Genomic DNA, 19,967 nt, shown 5'->3' with positions numbered 1-19,967 from the left:
AGACTTTATTGGATTTGGTGCTTTCAAACAATTTTCTGGTGTTTAAGGACCAGTTTTTTCTCCAAAACATAGGGATTGCTATGGGGTCTCCCTGTGGGTGTAGTTTTGCTAACAGCGTTATGGCCTTTTGGGAACGTAACTGGCTGTTTAATAGTGAACTGTATTCAGCAACATGTCACTTGGTATACTAGATACCAAGATGACATGTGCTTCATCTGGAAGGGCCCGCAAAACCTTATTCCAGAGTTTATAGATAACATCTCTGGAATGACTGATTTTCTAGAATTCACGTATTCTATTGGAGTGGACTAAATGAATTTTTTGGATGTAAAAATCTGTAAAGATAAAATTAATAACAAGTTTAAATCTTTAATTTACAGAAAGCCAACCCACTCAAATAGTTATCTCCATTTTTCTAGTTGTCACCCCTTCCACCAAAAAAGGAGTGTAGTGAAAGGGCAATTTGTCAGGGCTGCTAGAATGATTTCAGATGACATTGATTTCATGGGGGAATGTGACAATATTAGTAAAATGTTTCTGTGCCGAGGTTATCCTGATAGTCTTAGAGGGATGATGCACGAAGTGCAGGTTAAAAGGGCTAATGGACATTTCACACCCCTGTTGGTTGGTGGCCTAATGGGTAGATCGGGGAAGGACACTATTAAGATGGATTCCCCTGCACATTCTAGAATTAACTTTTTGTTCACATATAGCGTGGACTATAAAGTTATTAGAGAAGTAGTAGCTAAAAATTGGAGCATTATACTTGAAGATAGAGCTCTCGTTAAGGTTCTTGGTACAGACCCAAAATTTACATATCGAAGGGGTATTAACCTTAAAAATCTTGTTGAAATGGCCACGGATAAACCCAAAAATAAAATAATGGGCATGCGTAAATGTGGTATGTGCCCACAATGTAAGTTTATTCATGTTGACAACAAAGTGCATATCAACAAGAAAAATTATTTTATAAAGGGAAACTACAATTGTGATACCAAGGGAGTTATATACGTGGCTCTATGTGAGAAATGTCCTTCCTTCTATATAGGCAAAACTGAGAGAAAAATAAAGAAAAGAATTTACAAACACCTGTATGCCATAGGTAGGAAGGACCTCACAAATGCACTTGCCAGGCATATGTTAGAGTTCCCTGATCACTGCTTTGTATTTAGTGTAGTGTATCAGATTAAAAATGACATAAGGGGAGGGCCCTGGCAGTTGCATTTAGAAGAGCAAGAATTATTCTGGCAGATTAGAACATGTGCACATCTCCCTCCAGGTTTGAATGATTTTGCCTCCATTAAGTGTATTCTTAAACTTAAAGCTCTCCTTAGATAAATGGTATTTGTTGTAATAACTACTAGTAATATGAACGTGAGATATCCTCTCTTTAAACAGTTTAGCCATTATTGTTAAAACCTTTAAGTTTTCAGGTTTTTTACTTTTTACTTTTCTAAATATGGTTTCCTCTGTAACTTGTGTTTTTTATTTATTATATATTTTATATGATGAGTAGTTGTTTAGTGAGTTAATATATGTCAAACATTGGCTTGTAAGATGAAGAAATGTTTTTTATATAATCAGGTGTGTATTGAGGTTACAATTTTTATTTATTAATTCAGTATTGTGATTGGCTTATTAGCCACTTGTGGATGTAGTGTTTTTATATAAAAATAGAGCTGTGTTAAATGAATTATGTCTGATGAAGGCTGGGCATCTGCTTAGCTGAAAGCGCTTACGTTAAATAAAATAAAATAGTCTGTGCCATTTTTTGTTCAGCTTGTTTCTGCTTTCCTGTTGTGTTTTTTATACATTTTGGATAAATATGATGTCCCTGTCTTAACATTTGTTTCAAGATTGTTTAGAAAATCATAAATGGGTAGATATTCCCTTTTTACTTATAGCTGATATTAAATACAGTTTAGAAATTAAAATGTGTCTGTTGGTTTGGACTATAAACCAGTGTTGTATACCCATATCATATTTACTTATTAAATAGTCTGTGTTAAGCACTTTAGTCTCTGTTAACAATTGATTCCAAAAGATCAAACCCCTATTTTTTCAGTGTAGCATTTTGTAATTCAAACTGTCAATACAGTCTGGTATAAACGTTATGAGAAAAATGTGAAACATATTTTATCTCTGAGTAATTATATATAAAATGTCTAAATGTTTTAATGGGCCAGATTCCAAAAGAGTTGTTATCAGTGTAAATCTCTTCTAATTCTGAAAGACTTGCTCTTAGTGCAAGTGACTTATTTTGGTGTAAGGCCTATCTATAAACAGACTTACTACAGGGACCAGATTCCAAATCACCTGCTTTTGGCCTGTTCTGATTGTAAGTGGTCACTTACACTGAGAGCAAGTCAATATGTTGTTTATGTAAGTAGACTCTTATAGTGATTTAAAAAGTTTCTTTAGCAGCTACTTCATATTATTATGTAAAATTTGTATATGTTGTATAGAGATATTTTTTCTTTATTTGACCAAATGGCTCCATGTATTTGTCCAAATGGCTAAATAATTTAACCACAAAGCCATTTTATCTAATAAGTGAAACTATAGCATAAAAAACAAACAAACAAAACTGTTGCAAGGAAATGGCAAAAACTTTATTATAAAAACAATAAAATTGGTAAGCGCTTTTGCAACTAATGTTGCTTCATCAGACCATTAAAATCTTCTCACTTCCAACTGCCTTATATACAAAAAGTCAGTAAAACACAACCAATTATCCTTCAAAAGCAATTAAACAATTAAACAATAAACAACCGAACGAGTTGTGAATATTAATATTTCAACATAGTGTTCAAACAAATCACAAACACCATATGCAATTATTACCCCATCTAAAACTTTACAAATAAGTAAAAGCCTATAATAAGCTAAAACTGAACCTATCAAGATTGGATAAGCCAACACAACAAACGAATCTCATAGTCCAAAATGCATCCAATCAATATGGAGATCTAATTACTTGCACCAATCAAGGTAGAGACATTTTGACCTGTCATTCATCGTGCCTTCTAGAGTTCAACCAATCAGATGCTCTTTACAATAGCCAATTCAAACCTAAAGATCATAGTGACTGACCAATGTACAGTTTAAACCCATCATATCAGAAATGCCCTTGTCCTTTAAAATAAAGGACTCACTAAGTGGAAACACCACTATAAGTGGTACTAAATACCTATACCACTCTGAGTCCAAATAGAGTATGCACAGCTAATCTACAATGTAGCAATATTGTCATTCCTACTAATAGCTCTTAGAATCATATAAATCTAACTAATGGGATACCTCAGTTAAAGATGATATTCTGTGACCTAATAACTCTTGATAGACCCATATACATTGGTGCTCTTCATAGCTTGATCCTTCAGTATCGTATATAGGCTGACAATACCATCAGCCTATCAAAAGCATCAAATGCACCACATTGCCAATAAAAATGAGAGATTGAACAGCCAATCGCGTAAAGAAAAACTATTAGAGGAATCTCTCTCAGACACAGACGATAAACAACATATTACTATGTGTCAGCCAATCAAATGCAGGAAATCCAAGAATTATCCAATCAAAACCATTTCTGTTCACCAACACCTATTAATTCATAAAACTAACAGAATAACATACTATACTGGACTATCCTAACCATTACATCTCAAGACCTTAATGCTAAAACGAAGTACCCTGAGATCAATTAAATAACTATAACTAGGTAGAAAACCACTACACCGAAGTCAAAAAGATGACACCCATATATGACTAATCAACAAAATTAGGTAAATAAACATGAACACATAAAAACTACTCAACATCAATATATCAACGCTGCATTATCATCCAACTCTTAATTATAATCATAAAAATATCAACTATTACAAAGCCCCTTAATGCACAGGCTGTCTTATAACTATGCTGACATATGTCAGCCAGTCATATGTAATGTTTTCCCTGTACCACTAATGGGAAGGATTCTAGTGGAAAATAAAATAGTAAGTGTCTCTTGGCCCATGGTTACCAGCAGATCCATAATAAAATAGATAACAGGACAATAACCCAAACAAATACTCCAATTCTAACCATAATTATGCAATTACACTATCTAAATGTAAACAATTAAATGCTCCATTCTTAACCACAATTATACAGTCAGGCTGTACTTTATTACTTCCATCAACCACATCAGTAACTCAAACCAAAACCCACAAAAATAACATATAACACTACATTTTTATATAAAATTCAAAGAATCAAAATAACAATAAAACAAACATAGACTGCAAACCCATTTTATAAACTAGAGTGTAACATAGTGGCTCTAAACCAACAATGGTGATCAACATGGGGTCAACAGCATCTCCAAGGGGCCACATTAACTCCTGGGAAGATCCCTGGCTCTAAGGGCAGGTTTTAATGAAACCTTGCCATTCAGGCTATGACTTTTATCAGCTTGTAGCTGTAATACCCAAAACAACTCTCTACACTCAGTCTTATTCAAAATATCACCAAACCTTAATCCCTCAAACACAACCTCAATGGCCATGAACTGAAAACTATGCTTATTCCCATAGTCACAAACATGTTTAGCTAACAGATTGCTAGTATCCAGTGTTCTTGTGACACTCCTGATGTGTTCCCTAATCCTCTCAAAAAACATCCTATTGGTCTTACCTATGCAAAAAACTTGAACACACTATACAACAAGCTAAGTAAACTAGACTCTTGGTACTGCAATTTGCTGTCACCTTGAATGAATAAAGTCTCCCAGTATATGGATGCTTAAACATATTGCTGCTGTCAATAAATTGACAATAATTGTAGCTGCCACATCATGTTGTCCCTTGGACCCTCATCCCTATTCGTTCTTCTTTCAGTCCACAGCACAGCAAACATTTAAGGGAGCTTTTGTTCTTAAACACAAAATGTGGTCCACTCCCTATGAGACTCATAATCCCAATATATGACATCAAAATATGCCACTTCCACTTAATGGCTGCACAAATATGGCCCACATTACTGGAATAATGTATACATACTGGTGGTGTAAACCTGGTATTGCCCCATCATACTCTCTAACCCTCATGGATTGCTCTACACTAAAGTTGGAAAAGTAGGGTGCAGCTAACCCATCCCTCAATGTACGTACTCTACTTAACTCCATATCAATCACATGTTCATTATAATCCCTTGATAGCAGTTCACTCCTCATTAACTGTAACTCTCTCTCAAAAGCATGTACATCGCTACTCAATCGGGAGATCCTCATCGCTTGTCCTCTTACAATATTCCTAAATACATGCTTGGGATGATTATTACTTCTATGCAGGATGTGATTCCAATGAATGCTCTTCCTGAATCTCTGGGTCACCAATTGATTATCAACCATTCTAACTAATTTAACATCTAAGTACTCCATCTCAATGTAGGACATCTGCTTAGTAAATCGCAGAAATTCAGTGGTGTTGTAAATAATCAGAAAACTCATCAAATCACACTGAAGAGCCTCTCCAGATAAGAAAGACATCCTCTACAAACCTCCTATAAAAATTAATATAGGGTGCATACCTGCTACTGAAAACATATTTGGTCTCCCACTGTGCTACCACACTGTTAGCATAACTGTTGGTGCATTGTGTCCCCATCACCACACCTGTACATTGTCTATAATATTTCTGATCAAAAACAAAAATAGTGTTCTCTAAAATTGTCTCTATGAACAAGCATATCAAATTCATATGCTTGATATCATACAAACTATTGGCACGTAAAAAAATCTCTAACCATATAAACCCCTGTTTGATTGGGAATGACGGTGAAAAGTGAGCAGACATCCACGGTGACCAGCAAATCAGAATCTACCAAAGGTTCATTACATAAACAAGTAAACAAGTCTGTTAAAATGTCTAGTGTCCCTAAGGACAGTACTGACATCACTGACCACTGGCTGCAAAGAATTTTCAACAAACAAGGACATAGGTTCAGTGATCTACCCACGTCCAGCCACAATGGGCCTAAATGGGGGTCATACTGGGTCTTTGTGACTCTTAGGTAAACAATTAAATGTGGGTATCAAAGGCTTGCCAACAAACAAACATTTGTATAAACTTTCAGTAACTGACCCACCTAACCAACACTCTAATAAAATGCATTTCACATTTCTAATGATTTCACGGACTTGTGTGCAAACAATCGGTTTTTAAGTATTAACATCATTCAACAATATATTAACTTGGCCTTATAAAAGGCTGCATCCATCACTACAACAGCCCCTCCTTTATCAGCAAGGTGAGTGGAAATACTATTGTCAGACTGCAGATTATTCAATGCCTTATGCTCATTTCTATTCAAACTGAATTTATTCAGTGGAGCACCATGCTAAAACACTTTAAACAGATCATGTTCAACAGCATTACAAAAAACTTCCAAAGTTGCATTAAGTATAGGATTAAAATCATTGGGTTAAGTACAGGATTAAAATCGCTATAGCATATGTTAAGAGGGCAGGAAATTCTATTCTACTATCTTTCCATTCCTGACATGATGTCACAAACCTATTTATTTTTTATTTAGGTATATATATATTTTTTGAGTCATAAGAACGTCAAACAAATGTCAGATTGTTTAATATGTTCTTTAGAAGGAACTAACAACGTTTTCTGTATAATGTCTAGCAGTATGGATAAGATATAAAGGAGTATGATCAGGTCTCTGATCATAATCTGATCATTATGTGTTCAAGACACGGATACTAAGAATCTTCAGCAGGTGGAAACTGTAATACTGAAAAAGTTGTATATATGGCCATGTGTAATGACTGCCCTGCATTTTATGTGGGTAAGACTATGAATAAACTGAAAAGGAGGATTTCATATCATCATTCTGACATCAGATGTAAATGCCAGAGGAAGCCTTATCCAAACACTTACTAGAACGCCCCAGACATTCTTGTTTTAAATTTATCATTCTAGACTTTTTGGAGATGAGCTTAGATGGGATGTCAATGGTGTGTTGGAGAAAAAAAGAATTATGCTGGCAGCTGAAATTAAATGCATTCAGAAAACTGCTAACTATTATTGCTCTATTAAGACTGTGTTGGATTTACATAAACTGCCACACAATCTGTAAAGTTTTTTATGAAATTTTTTGAGGAATATTTTTATGTACTAAAATATATTAAATAATAATAAAACTGATGTGTAGAATGTGTGTGTATATATATATATATATATATATATATATATATATATATATATATATATATATGTTTAGTTACATTAACCTCAATTTAGCTTTAATTAGATTTATTGCATTGCACCAGAGATTTAAATGGTAAATTCAAAATGCACATTTTTTTCATGCTGATATTACCATATAGTATTGGTATAATTCCCCCATTTACCATACTGGTAGGTGCCCGTGCCCACACCTGCACACTTTTATACATTACTAGTTTACTTCATATACTGTTTTCTGTATTTTTTTCTACTAGTTTTCATTGTATAAATTTTTTGGGGCTGTAAACATGAAGACTGTCATGACAGTTTTTTTTTTTCCAAACCACTGACATTTTTTTTTCTGAGCTGTTAATAACTTATTTTTTATGCATACTAATACACATGGATGGATATTTACTAGATATTATTAGAAAGATCTTTTTATGTTTATAGTGTTTTAGTTTGATTATGTTTTTGGTTAGATAGCTATGTGTTTTTTCTTAATTTTAGTTTTTGTCACAAACCTGATGAAGGCTTTATTGCATTAGCTGAAAGTGATTTATTTATTTATTGACATTTGTTAATCGGGTTAGTCCAACTGAGCCAGGTGCCCATTTTCAGTGGAGACCTGAGGAGAAAAGCTCCAGAAATAATACAATACAGTTATGATATTCACAAAATATTAAAGTAGGTCACAGAAATACAGTACAAGTCAAAAATGTGTACACAGCAGTACAATGCATAGGTAAAATAACAGTTAACACATACAGTTTCCAAAATCTGAGAACAGTATATAAGCATAGGCCAAATAAAATAATAAAAGTTTTAGAGAATATTACGCTGAGTACAGTATGAATAGAGTTTGCTAGAGCAAGTACAAGGAGGAAAAAGACTTGATAGGGGTTTTAGTTAAAAGTCTTTTTATGTATATCTTTTTATGCATACGTTATGCTTTAATACCTGATCTTTGAATGTGGGTTGCAAATAGATAGGTAGTGTTTTAGTTAACTAAGATTTTGTTTGATCTAATCAGTAGTAGTGTGTGTGGGGTTGGGTACTTGCTGTTCTAAAATGCACTTTAATAGCCCTGGTTATATTGTTTGCCATGAACAGGCTGGTTTAAAATTAAACAATAAGTATAATTTCCACACCTACATCTAAGTATATAAAAGCTGATATGTTTAACACTGTTAAAATATTTCTGATTTTTTGTTATTGAGGATCACTTTTCTGTGACAAATAAAGACTTGTTGCTTTGGAACACTACCTGGGTTTCATAATTTTTGGAAATTATTGTGACTGAACTCATCAACAAATTTTTAAGACCACTAGTTTCTCTATTTTTTTTATTTTTCCTCAACACTTGTGGTACTGAAGTTGGAACTAGAGAGATTCCTGTGCTTGTTCATTTTTTCATGTACTAAAAAAGTGCAGATATTATACCATACTATCCTATGTAAGTCATTATTAGTTTTCATCAAATAATGTAACTCTTTGTTAATTAATGAGGTGTTATTTTTATTGTGATTGAAATTTGAATCCTGTATCAGTTTAAAAATAATTTAATTTTTTATACTGGTTAGTGAAGAATCAGTATTCCCTATGGCAACAGTATATCACTAGTGAATTCCAAGATGGCTGCAATGATCAACAGCTTAATTTCAGCTGTCTTAGTGTGAAAAGCGAAAGTGAGAGATAAGGGCCAGTGGACTCTGCCAGTTTTAGTAAATCAGATACTGACTAGTAAGTACACTGCCCGAATTCCAACAAAGTAAAAACGTACAGAGCCTAAAAGAAAAATAACTAGAAAAGGTGTACAGAAAACAATTACTAGGAAGAATCCTGCAACTGTTCAGCAAAAAAAGCAGTTCAAGTTCCAGCTTTGATGCAAGACATGACTTCCAGTAATCAGAGGAAAAAATTATTCAAATGTGCTCAGAGTTGATTAAAATAAATGAAACACTGAAACAGTATATCAACTCACATAATAAAAGGATAGGAAAATGGAAGAAGCCTGAAACAGTTATCTAGATGAACTGCAAAATCTGCAAAAAAAAAAAAAAAAAATCAGAGGCCAATATGAAGAAAAGGTTGGCTGAGTATGAAACTGATCAAAAAGAGCAGTTTGAAACAATGGTAAGAGTTAGAGGAGAGAACACCATAGAAAATATAGGATTTTCTGCTGTACCAACAAAATTGGAAGGAATCGACTGTATTCATTTAATGAAAGCACAAATAAGCAACTGGACTGGAATTCCACAGCAGGATTTATTACCTGAAAGGGCATACCATGTTTATACTCCAAAACAGGCCATGAGAAAGCAGCCAAGACCTGCATTAATAAAGATGCAATCATACCGACAGAAAGAGTTGATCCTGACAAAACTGAGGCTGAAGGGCAAAGTACTAAAAAATAGAAACAGTAGAGTATTTATGGAAAATGGTTTACTATTAAAATATCGAAGATAAAAAAAAAAGGTACTGAACAGCGAACTATTTCACCAAAAGTACACATTACCTAACGACCCTAATGTCGAAAATCAGCTGTTAATGCCGGTAATGTTGAACATGACATTTTATGGTACTTAACAGCAATTCCATTCTTGCCGTAACTTCCTAACTAGTACACCTAGCATCCCATTTATGCAGGAAGGCAAGCCCCCCTGCACCCCACAACCCCAACTATATATTCCAACTCCGAGATGGCACTACAGTGAGGAGAGGGATGTATTTCCCTTACCGCACTGTACCGCGATCCCTGTACACAATTGAGCATTTATATTTGCGGATGCACAGTACATTCGCATATGTAATGTTCGATTATGTAGCTTGCACACATATGAACTATTCAAACATCTGTAGTTCAAATAGTTCATAGGTGTACAATGCTACGTCGACATTGTAATAGTAAACCGTGGAAAATGATTATTCACTGTACACTAGGCAGAAGAGAAGAAAAGTTTCCCAGCAATTAGGGAATGTCGAGAGGCAGGTGTGAGATTCAAGCTACTGTATCCAGCAGTCTTCAGAATATTCTTTCTTGGAGGATCAAAGTCATTTTTTGATGCAGAACAGGCTGAAGAGGAAATACAAAAGTTTGTCTGACAAAAACTGAGCCAATGAATAGAAAAGGACTCTACTTCTCATTCTTCTGATAATAAAGATCATAAAAAGACTTTGCCAGTAAAACCTTTTTCAGTGTTCCAAAGGAAAATGCTTGATAGACAGAAAAAAAACACAGGAGCTGGCTAGAAGAATCACTAGCACTTTGGACTTGAACCAGAGTCTGGGTTTGAGAGATGGAAATGAACAGGGCAAAGATCAGCAACACTAAAATTAGTAAATAAATGTGAGACTATAATACATAAATCACATTTGTAAAATATGGCTTTACAAAAAAGTGGAAATATTTTTGTTGACTTTGTTAAATTTGTGGGGGACTGAAAAAAGTGTAATATCCCACTTCATGTCATTAATGTTTAGATGGACACTAAAAGGATAGATTAAAAAGTAACCAAGTAAAACAATTTTTGTTCTTAAAAGTATTTGTATAACACATTTCATGATATAAATTGCATGCTATATAGTAAAGCATTTTCATTTACTGTTGTATGTGATAAAGATACTAAAGTAAACAAGTGCCTTTTTTTCTTTTTTAGTTTTAAGAAATGTAGGCATTACAAGGTAAAAAGAGAAAATGGCTGGACAAAAGCATGTTTAAGTTATTATGCTGTATTCTTAGGTTGTTGAGGTGGAGGGTAGTGTGTACAAGTGTACAGATTCCAATATATGTAGAGTTGATATGTTTTCAACTGTAAATGTCTGGATTAAGGCCCTTTGCTTAATCTAATAACATTTTTGTAAGCTAGTAAATAAGAGAATGCTGAATGTAATGAAAAATATTTCTTTAGCATATAAATGCTCAGTGTGAGTTGGGAAGTCTGCAGCTGAGGGCAGCTATACATTCTGTTCTTATGTTTCCATGGAGACAAGCTGACTACAGGGGTTGGCAAATTTTTAATCCTAAAATGTAATGTTTTCTGAAAGCATACAAGCTGTTTTCCACATCTGGGAGATGAATAACAATAAGACAAGAATAGACAGCAATTAGTGTAAGTATAAGTACAGGCTGTAACATACATCTTAGCATGGATAACCTTAATGTTAGGTTAGGTAATGCCTGTGTGTGAAGTTGTGAATTTGAGTCAATTGTTCCCGTCAGGAGAGTTAAACTTCATTATTTGACTTTTGACCATCATATTGCCTCCACTGTATGGAAATCTTTCTACATGGCCCAACTCATTAGTAAGGGTATCTCATTCAGGGACAAGGAGGTCATAACATCTCTGTATTCCTCCCTTATAACACCCATTGTTGAGTACAATGCCCCTTTTGGCATGTACCTCACAAAGAACGTGCAGCAGCTGGAGAAAACACACAGAGGTCCCTCACCAGGAGAATCCAGGGCTTCAAACATCTACCCTACACAGACAGGCTAAAAGCCCTATCCCTCTACTCAGTCTCATGTAGACTCCTCAGAGGTGACCTCTGTCTGGCATACAAAGCAATCTCAGACCCCACCTTGATGAGACTGCTGCATATCTCCAATTCAAGCTCCACTCGAGTAACCTACACACACAACCTCAACCTGGTCTGTGACATCAATAGGACTTGTTGGCGGGATAAATTTGTGTCCCAGAGACTCCCTCTTCTGTCGAATAGACTCCCTCTCCACATCAAGCAGAGTACCTCATTAACCATTTTTAAGCACAACCTGGATAACTGGATGGGGAACAGATAATACATCCCTGGAATTCCACCAGTGTCCCTGCTGGACAGGGACATTGGGTGCTGACTTGTCTGGACATGGGCTAAATTCTTGGTTCATAGGTAGGTACTAGGCTATTGGCCCTAGGGCCTATACAAGCCTAGCCAAAAAGGTACCCTGGCTTTCGCCACCCAAGAAAATTATTTTCCTGTGCCCCTGTCAAGCAGAACCACAGAAGTTATCCCCAGGGTGAATTTCCTATTACCCATCCAATCATCAAGATTTTTCTTGAAGAGGCATAATGAGGAGCTCTGACATAGATAGGTAGTCTGTTCCAGAGTATGGGAAGTCTCTGGGACAGGAATCTATCCCTCCAGCATGTTCTGTTTATTGTGGTGACAAGGTTTAGGTCCCTAGAGCGTGTAGCTCAGTGGGATTGGGATTTCTTTAAATGGAGCATGTCCAACAGCTCTGGGTTTGACATAGCTTTGTATGTTAGGCAGAGATCGCCTCTGAGTAGGTGATATGTGACAGAGTAAAGCTGGAGTTTTTTGAGATTGTCTGCATAAGGCATCTGTTTGAGGCCAGTAATCCTCTTTGTGAGGAATTTTTGTGGCCTTTCCAGTTGTTGTAGATGTCTTGTGAGGTACATACCAAAAGGGGTGCTGCACTCTATAATGGGTCTAATGAGTGATTAGTAGAGGGGAACAATGACCTCTTTTTTTCTGGATGAGAAACCTTTTGTGATGATGTGTGCCATGTAGAAGGATTTCCTGACCACTGAGGCAATGTGATTATCAAAGGAGAGACTACTGTCCACTTGTGTCCCAAGGTCTCATCACATTTTTGATGTTAAGTAGACTACCGCCTATGTGGTAGTTCATGGGTACAGAGTTTTTACCAAAGGGGGTGACAATGCACTTTTTGGCATTGAGCTTGAGACTATGGCTTTGACACCAGGCATCTGTCTCAGTGAAGCCCTTTTGTAGGATGTCCACATTATTAGGAGTTTCAATTATGGCTCCTGGTTTGCAGTCATCTGCGAATTTAGTTAGCCAAAGACCTTCTGTGTTAGCCTGTACTTCAGAGAAGTAGATACCAAACAGGAGAGGACCCAGGACTGAACCCTGTGGTACTCCACTTGTCACTAGTCTGAATTCTAATTTAGAGTCTGCTACTTTCACAGTGTGGGTTCTGTCAGTGAGCCAGGTGGCAACCCATCTTGTGACATAGGGATTTATACCTAGTTTAGTGAGTTTATCTATAATTCTAGAGTGGGGGATGGTGTCAAACGCCTTGGCGAGATCTAGATAGGCTGTGTGAACCACCTTACCCTCATCTATGGCTTTGGTGACTACTTCAAAGAAGTCTATCAGGTTTAGAAGACATGATCTGTCTTTTACAAACCCAAACTGTGTGGGGTCCAGAGTTTGGAGATCTCCAAAGTCTTTGTTTGGGAGTTCCATGATGATACTTTCCATAGCCTTGCAGACCAGGCACATCAGGCTAATGGGGCAGTAGTTCCCGGGGTCTGTTGTGCCCCCCCCCCTTTGTGGAAGGGGATAACCGTCATGGTGTGCCATTCAATGGGTACGAATCCTGAGGTGAGGCTATGATTGAACATGGTACTTAGGTGGGGTGCCAGTTCATTCTGTAGTTCATGTAGAAGGCAGCCTGAGATGTTGTCAGGTCCCATAGTTGCTGTGTGCTTGGCTTTGGAGAGTGAGGTTTTTGCCTGTGCAGCCGTGATTACAGGAACTTTGCATTCTTCTGGTATAAAGATGGGCCCTTTAGGGGGTGAGAGGGGGGTAAAGTTAGCACTGAACCTATCTGCCAAGATGTTGGCAATATCAGTTGGTTCTGTATATTTAGTGTCATTGTGCTGTAACTCAGAGCAGATATGAGGCTAGGCTTGTAAGGGTCTCAGGGCCAGTAGCCTAGTAACTTCATATGATCCTATGATCCTCTAAAGACTCTACCTCTAGATGCTGCCATAGTCATGCTGCCATAGTCTATTTCAACTCCACATTTCTCAACATACTAAACAAACTAGCACCATTTAGAACTCTAAGAACAAAGTCAGATTATGCCCCATTGCTAACTTATGAAACAAGAATGCTTTTTAAGCTCAGGGATAAAGCCTGGGAACAATGGAATACAAACAGATCCCAAATAAACCATGAATCATTCCAATGACTTAGAAACTTAACCAAAAAGCAAATTAAACAAGACAAAAAACACTACTACATTGACATTCAACTAAAACACCAGAACAACCCACAAAAATTCTGGTCAGCAATTAAAAAACTCCTCCACCCCAGGCAAGAATCTTCACCAACCCCATTTTCCCCAAATAATTTAGATAGTATTGCAACACAATTTAACAAATACTTCACAGAAACCATACTATCACTCTCTAAAAACAACTGCTCCACTCCTGTAACTATTCCTTTAACATCCAATGAGCATGATAATATCTTCTTCCTGTTCCAACTAATACCATAAAAAATTGATTAGAAAACTTAAACATATAACCATAGCAGCTGACAACTCAACAACAGAATATCTTAAAATAGCAGCTGAGGCAATCTCCTGCCCTATTTCCATTGTCATTAATTGCTCAGTTTCAGAGCACCAAGTTACACTTATTTGGAAAATCTCATACATAATCCCAATACACAAAGGAGGTAACTCAACTGAACTCTCCAATTATATGCCTATAGCTATCTTATCTCCACTATCCAAAATATTAGAAAAATACATTCACTCTCAGGTCGTACACTATCAGTTATCCAACAGCCTACTAGCAGACTCACAACATTGATTTCAACCCAACCATAGCATCACTGCTGCATGCCTAAGTTTTACCAAATCAATATAGGAATTAAGGTAAACTAGTATCTTCCATCATCTGCCTAAACCTTTTGATACCGCCTCCCACTAGAAATTACTTATAGTAGTCTCTGACCTAAAACTCAGTGACCCTTCCCTTGCATGGTTCCATAGCTATCTAACTGGTTGACAGCAAGCTGTTAAACACTAGCAAGACCTCTTTCCTCTACTCCATGTTAACTTGGGGGTCCCACAGGGAATCTAACCTAGGTCCCCTTCTCTTCAGTATTTTACTAATAAGCTTCACACTGCTACCAACCCTGCCTCCCTTGTCCAGTATGCAGATGATTCTACTCTAATCTGTGCTGCTCCCAAACTACAGCAACTTAAAGATATAACACAATAGTCTTTCTTTGAAGTAGAATCCAGGATCTCTGATTCACAGCTAATTCTTAATCCAAACAAAACCAAATTTATGCTCTTTTGACCCACTAAAAATAGAAGTTATGTACTTACCATAATGTTCCATGTGAGTTGTTTATCTCACCTTTATTCTCACTGATGGGATGGAGCTGATCCTCAGCTCCGACACGGCCGATAGCAAGCTCAAGATTTGCCAGTAGCTCGAGACCAGCCCCTTATCCCACCATGCACTGCTAGAATTACCTCAGATCTTGTTTGCTGCGAATAATAGTTTATACATATATGTACATATATACGACCTATACATACTCTCTTATATATATCTACGAAGAAGAGTAACAAAGGAAAAGAGAAATACTGAATAACCAGGATGGCACTAGTCTCTAAGTCAACAGTCAGCCAGGAGGGGGAAAGCGGGAGGGACATGAGAATAAAGACGAGATAAACAACTCACATGGAATGTTATGGTAAGTACATAACTTCTATATGTGAAGTTGTTAATTTCGCCGATTATTCTCACTGATGGGTAGCGTCCCTAGCACCATCAACCCTGGGTGGCTCAAGGGAGTATGTTCTTCAGTACTGTAGAACCAAAGGATGACCTGTCCCTAGAAGCCTTATCTACTTTGTAATGTGAGATAAAGGTATGAGGGTTAGACCAAGTGGCTGCAGAGCAAACATCGTCAAGGGGCAATTTAGCTTGAAAAGCAGAAGAGGTAGAGACAGCTCTGGTAGAATGAGCTTTTGGTTTGTGCGTTAAAGGCATGTTCACATTTTCATAAACAAAGGATATACAATCAGATAACCATTTAGATAAGGTTGTTTTAGCCACTGGATTGCCTTTTCTTGTTTCTGAGAAGGCTACAAAAAGTTGATCTGCTTTCCTAATATCCTTAATTCTGTCAAGATAAAATCTCAGCTGTCTGTGAACATCAAGTTTGTGCAGCATATATTCTAAGTTGTTAGAGTGGTTGGGGAAGAACACTGGTAGTTCAATGACCTGATTGATGTTTGACTCAGAACAGACTTTAGGTAAAAAAGAGGGGTTCGTTCTGAGGGATACTCTATCAGCATGGAAGATCATATAGGGTGGTCTGATGGATAATGCTTGAAGTTCTAACACTCTGTGGGCAGACGTAATGGCTACAAGAAAAATAGTTTTCCACAACAAGAATTTTAAATCACAAGAAAAAGCTGGTTCAAAGGGAAGAAGAATAATTTGAGACAGCATAAGGTTTAAATTCCAGGGAGAAAAGGGAATTTTGATCGGAGGTCTCATATGAAGAACGCCTTTAAGGAAGGTTTTGGATAATTTATGGCTCATAATATTTGAGCCATCAAGACCAAGGTGAAAATTTGAGATAGCAGCTAACTGAACTCGAACTGTAGCAGCTGCTGTCCCTTCCTTAAAAATTTTTGTCAAAAATTCCAAGATCGAAGATAGCGGAGCTCGAAAAGGGTCAATGTTCTGTGCATTGGCCCAAATTGAGAACCTTTTCCATTTGCTGCCATATAATTTCCTGGTAGATGGCTTGTGAGAGTACAAGAGAATCTGTCTTGTATCTTCTGAAATTGAATGAAGCCTGGCAATTAGGGGAAGTGGATTAGCCAAGCAGTCAGTTTCCGGGACTGTAGAGAAGGATGAAGGTCCCCTGACGGGTGCATCAGAAGGTCCGGAACTGTGTCCAGGATCCATGGATCCTCCAACAGATGATGGTGAAGAAATGGAAACCAAATCTGTTGAGGCCAGTAGGGGGCTACGAGTATAACCTTCCTTCCCAGCGATTTTGCTTTCTGTAGAAATCTGGGAATTAATGGGAAGGGTGGAAATGCATAAAGGAGACCCGGGAGCCAATCGTGTAAAAGTGCATCTCTTGGAGATGACCGGGAGGTGGTATCAGGGCAAAGTAGCTTCTGCATTTTGAATTGATGTGGCTGGCAAAAAGGTCGCAGCAAGGCTAGCCCCATTTGCGGAAAATCAACTCCGCAACCTGTTGATTGAGTGACCACTTGTGAGGGAGTAATATTGCCCTGCTTAGCTTGTCCGCTACGACGTTGGATTTCCCTGGAATGTGCGTTGCTAACAGAAAACACTGGGATGACACAGCCCATTGCCAAACCCTGAGGGCTTCTCGACAAAGGGGGTAAGACTTGGTTCCACCCTGCTTGTTCAAGTACCAGACTACTGACATGTTGACGGCCTGAATTACAATAGTCCCTAGAGGGAGAGAGTCCTGAAAGTACTGCAATGCCAGAAGTACCACTCTCAGCTCTAGAACATTGATGTGCAGATGTGATTCTTGATCTGTCCATGTGCCTTGGGCAGTCTTTACCTGAAAATGCCCCCCCACCTTATCAGGGAAGCGTCCGTGGTCACAGTGGCTACTGGGGGGGACAAAGGGTCTCCCTACTGTAACATGAAGAGATGTCAACCCCCACCGAAGATCTCTCCTGGAAGAATCCATGATAAGAATCACGTGGTGCATTGGTAGTTTCTGGTAAGACCACAGAGTGAAAAGAAGCCATTGAAGGATTCGCATAAGCATCCTTGCGAGTGGTATAGCTAGGATTGCTGCCGCCATCAAACCTAGTACTTTCAATACCACCGCTGCTGTAGCTTTGTTCTTTGACACCAGTGAGCTGACGTTTTGGTGAAGAAGGGAGACTCTTTCGATAGGGAGACGTAGAGTGGTGGTTGAGGTATCTAACTCTGCTCCTATAAAAACGGTATGCTGAGATGGCGATAAGGCAGACTTTTCGAAGTTGATCGTAATGCTTAATTGATGGCAGAGTGTCAGAGTGTATTGTGTTGCCCAAGTCAATTGATGCCTGGTGAGAGCGGTGAGGAGCCAATTGTCTAAGTATGGAAACACCTGGAATCCTAGATGCCTCAGGTGAGCCGTGACCACTACCATGCATTTGGGGAACACTCTGGGGGCTGAAGTGAGACCAAAGGGCAGGGCTCAAAACTGGTAATGATTGGTTCCCAGCCGGAAGAGCAGATAATCTCTGGAGCGTCTGTCCATCTTTATGTGATAGTACGCGTCCTTGAGATCTATGGAGCACATCCAATCACCTTTCCCTAAAAAGGGAAGAATGGACTGAAGCATGACCATTCAGAACTTCTCTTTCTTTATGAACTTGTTGAGTCTGTTGAGGTCCAAAATAGGTCTCCAGTCCCCTGTTTTCTTTGGTACCAAAAAGAATCTTGAGTAAGTTTCGAATATGACTTGGTCTGCTGGGACTGGTTGGATGACTCTTTTTTTTCTAGCAATCTGTGGACCTGTACGATTGCTTGTTTCCTGAGATTGGGTGGAACATCTGGGATTTTTTGATAGGAATGGGAGGGGTAGAGAACAGTATGAAATATCCTCTGGAAATGATGCTTTGTACCCAAGTATCCAATGTTATGTTTATCCAGGCTTCTGGGTACAAAGACAAGCGACCCCCGACTGCCTCCAGAGCCGAACAGTCGGGCCCTCTTTCATGTGCACTGGTAGGACTGACCAGAGAACTGACTCCTGTCACCCTGTTGCTGTGGACCCCCCCTGCCACGGGGCCGGCATCTTCCATTATAACCCCCTCCTCTGCCTCTAGAAGGGGTTTCACCATGTGTGTCGTGAAAAGCTGCTTAAGTTTTTCGGAACCACATCCCCCCCCCCAGGGCCCTTGGGGTAGGGCCAAGTAGGAGTGGAAAAGCAGACCCCAACGGCAGATAAAGTCTTGCCTTCCTGTTCACACCTGGTTAAGGTTTCCTTTACTTTGTGCCCAAACAGTGATGAGCCATCAAATGGGGTATAAAAGAAGACTTGAAGGGTTCCGCAAAGGAACAGAGACGCATCCAGGCTTGTCTGCAAAGAGTAATGCCCGAACTAGTGGCTCTACTCGAACCATTAGCTGCATAGGATATGAGATGCATGGACGAGTTGACTACTGAGCTAAGGGTAGCGAGCTGGGCTTTGACTTTGTCGGCCACTCCTGCAGCTACTGTACCCTGGAGAGTATCTCCTAGCTCTTTCAGGAGATCTCTCTGTAGTCTTGTAAAATGGGTCAAGTAGTTAAGTGATCGCAAAGAAAAAGTCGCTGAACTAAACATGCGCTTCCCATATCTATCCATAACCCTAGAATCTCTGTTAGGGGGATGGATAGAAGAGGATGTCTCAGATACTTCCTTTTTGGTGGCTGCAGCCACCACCATGGCATCCACAGGCACTCCTTTTGTCAAAAAGGGTTTATTGACTGGGGCAGATATGAATTTATTAGGTCTACGAGAGACAGGTTCCATGGCCTCCAGTGACTCCCACGCCTTACGAGAGATCAGATCCATGAGCTTGTCATAAGGCGTAGACACCCAAGAAGTGGAAGGTTGAGACCCAAAAGCCTTCAAGAGCACAGACTCATCCTCAGTAGGGGTCTTGGACTGCCAGTCACCCCTCTGACTAAGGATCTCTAGTATCTCTGCAAAAGAGATATCCTCAGAGAGGGACAGAGGGGACCCTTCTGACTCATCTAAGTCCATGTCAGATGTCAAAGACTCCTGTGGGGAGTCTAAGTGCCTCCTCTTGCGCAGCCTCTTTCTGGGCACCTCCTCAGTGGGAGGGTCTGAGGAGGTCTCAGAAGAGCAGGGGACACCCTGTGGGGGTACTTGAGGCTCAGGGTCTCTATGCTTAGAGGGGTCAGTAGATGCAGAAGTAGACACAGGAGCTTCAGGGGAGAGGGGAAAG

Source organism: Protopterus annectens, chromosome 1.part2 (assembly GCF_019279795.1).
Source record: "Protopterus annectens isolate FY-2018-M chromosome 1.part2, PAN1.0, whole genome shotgun sequence".
Lineage (NCBI taxonomy): Eukaryota > Metazoa > Chordata > Ceratodontiformes > Protopteridae > Protopterus > Protopterus annectens.
Note: the sequence above shows the minus strand (reverse complement) of the source record.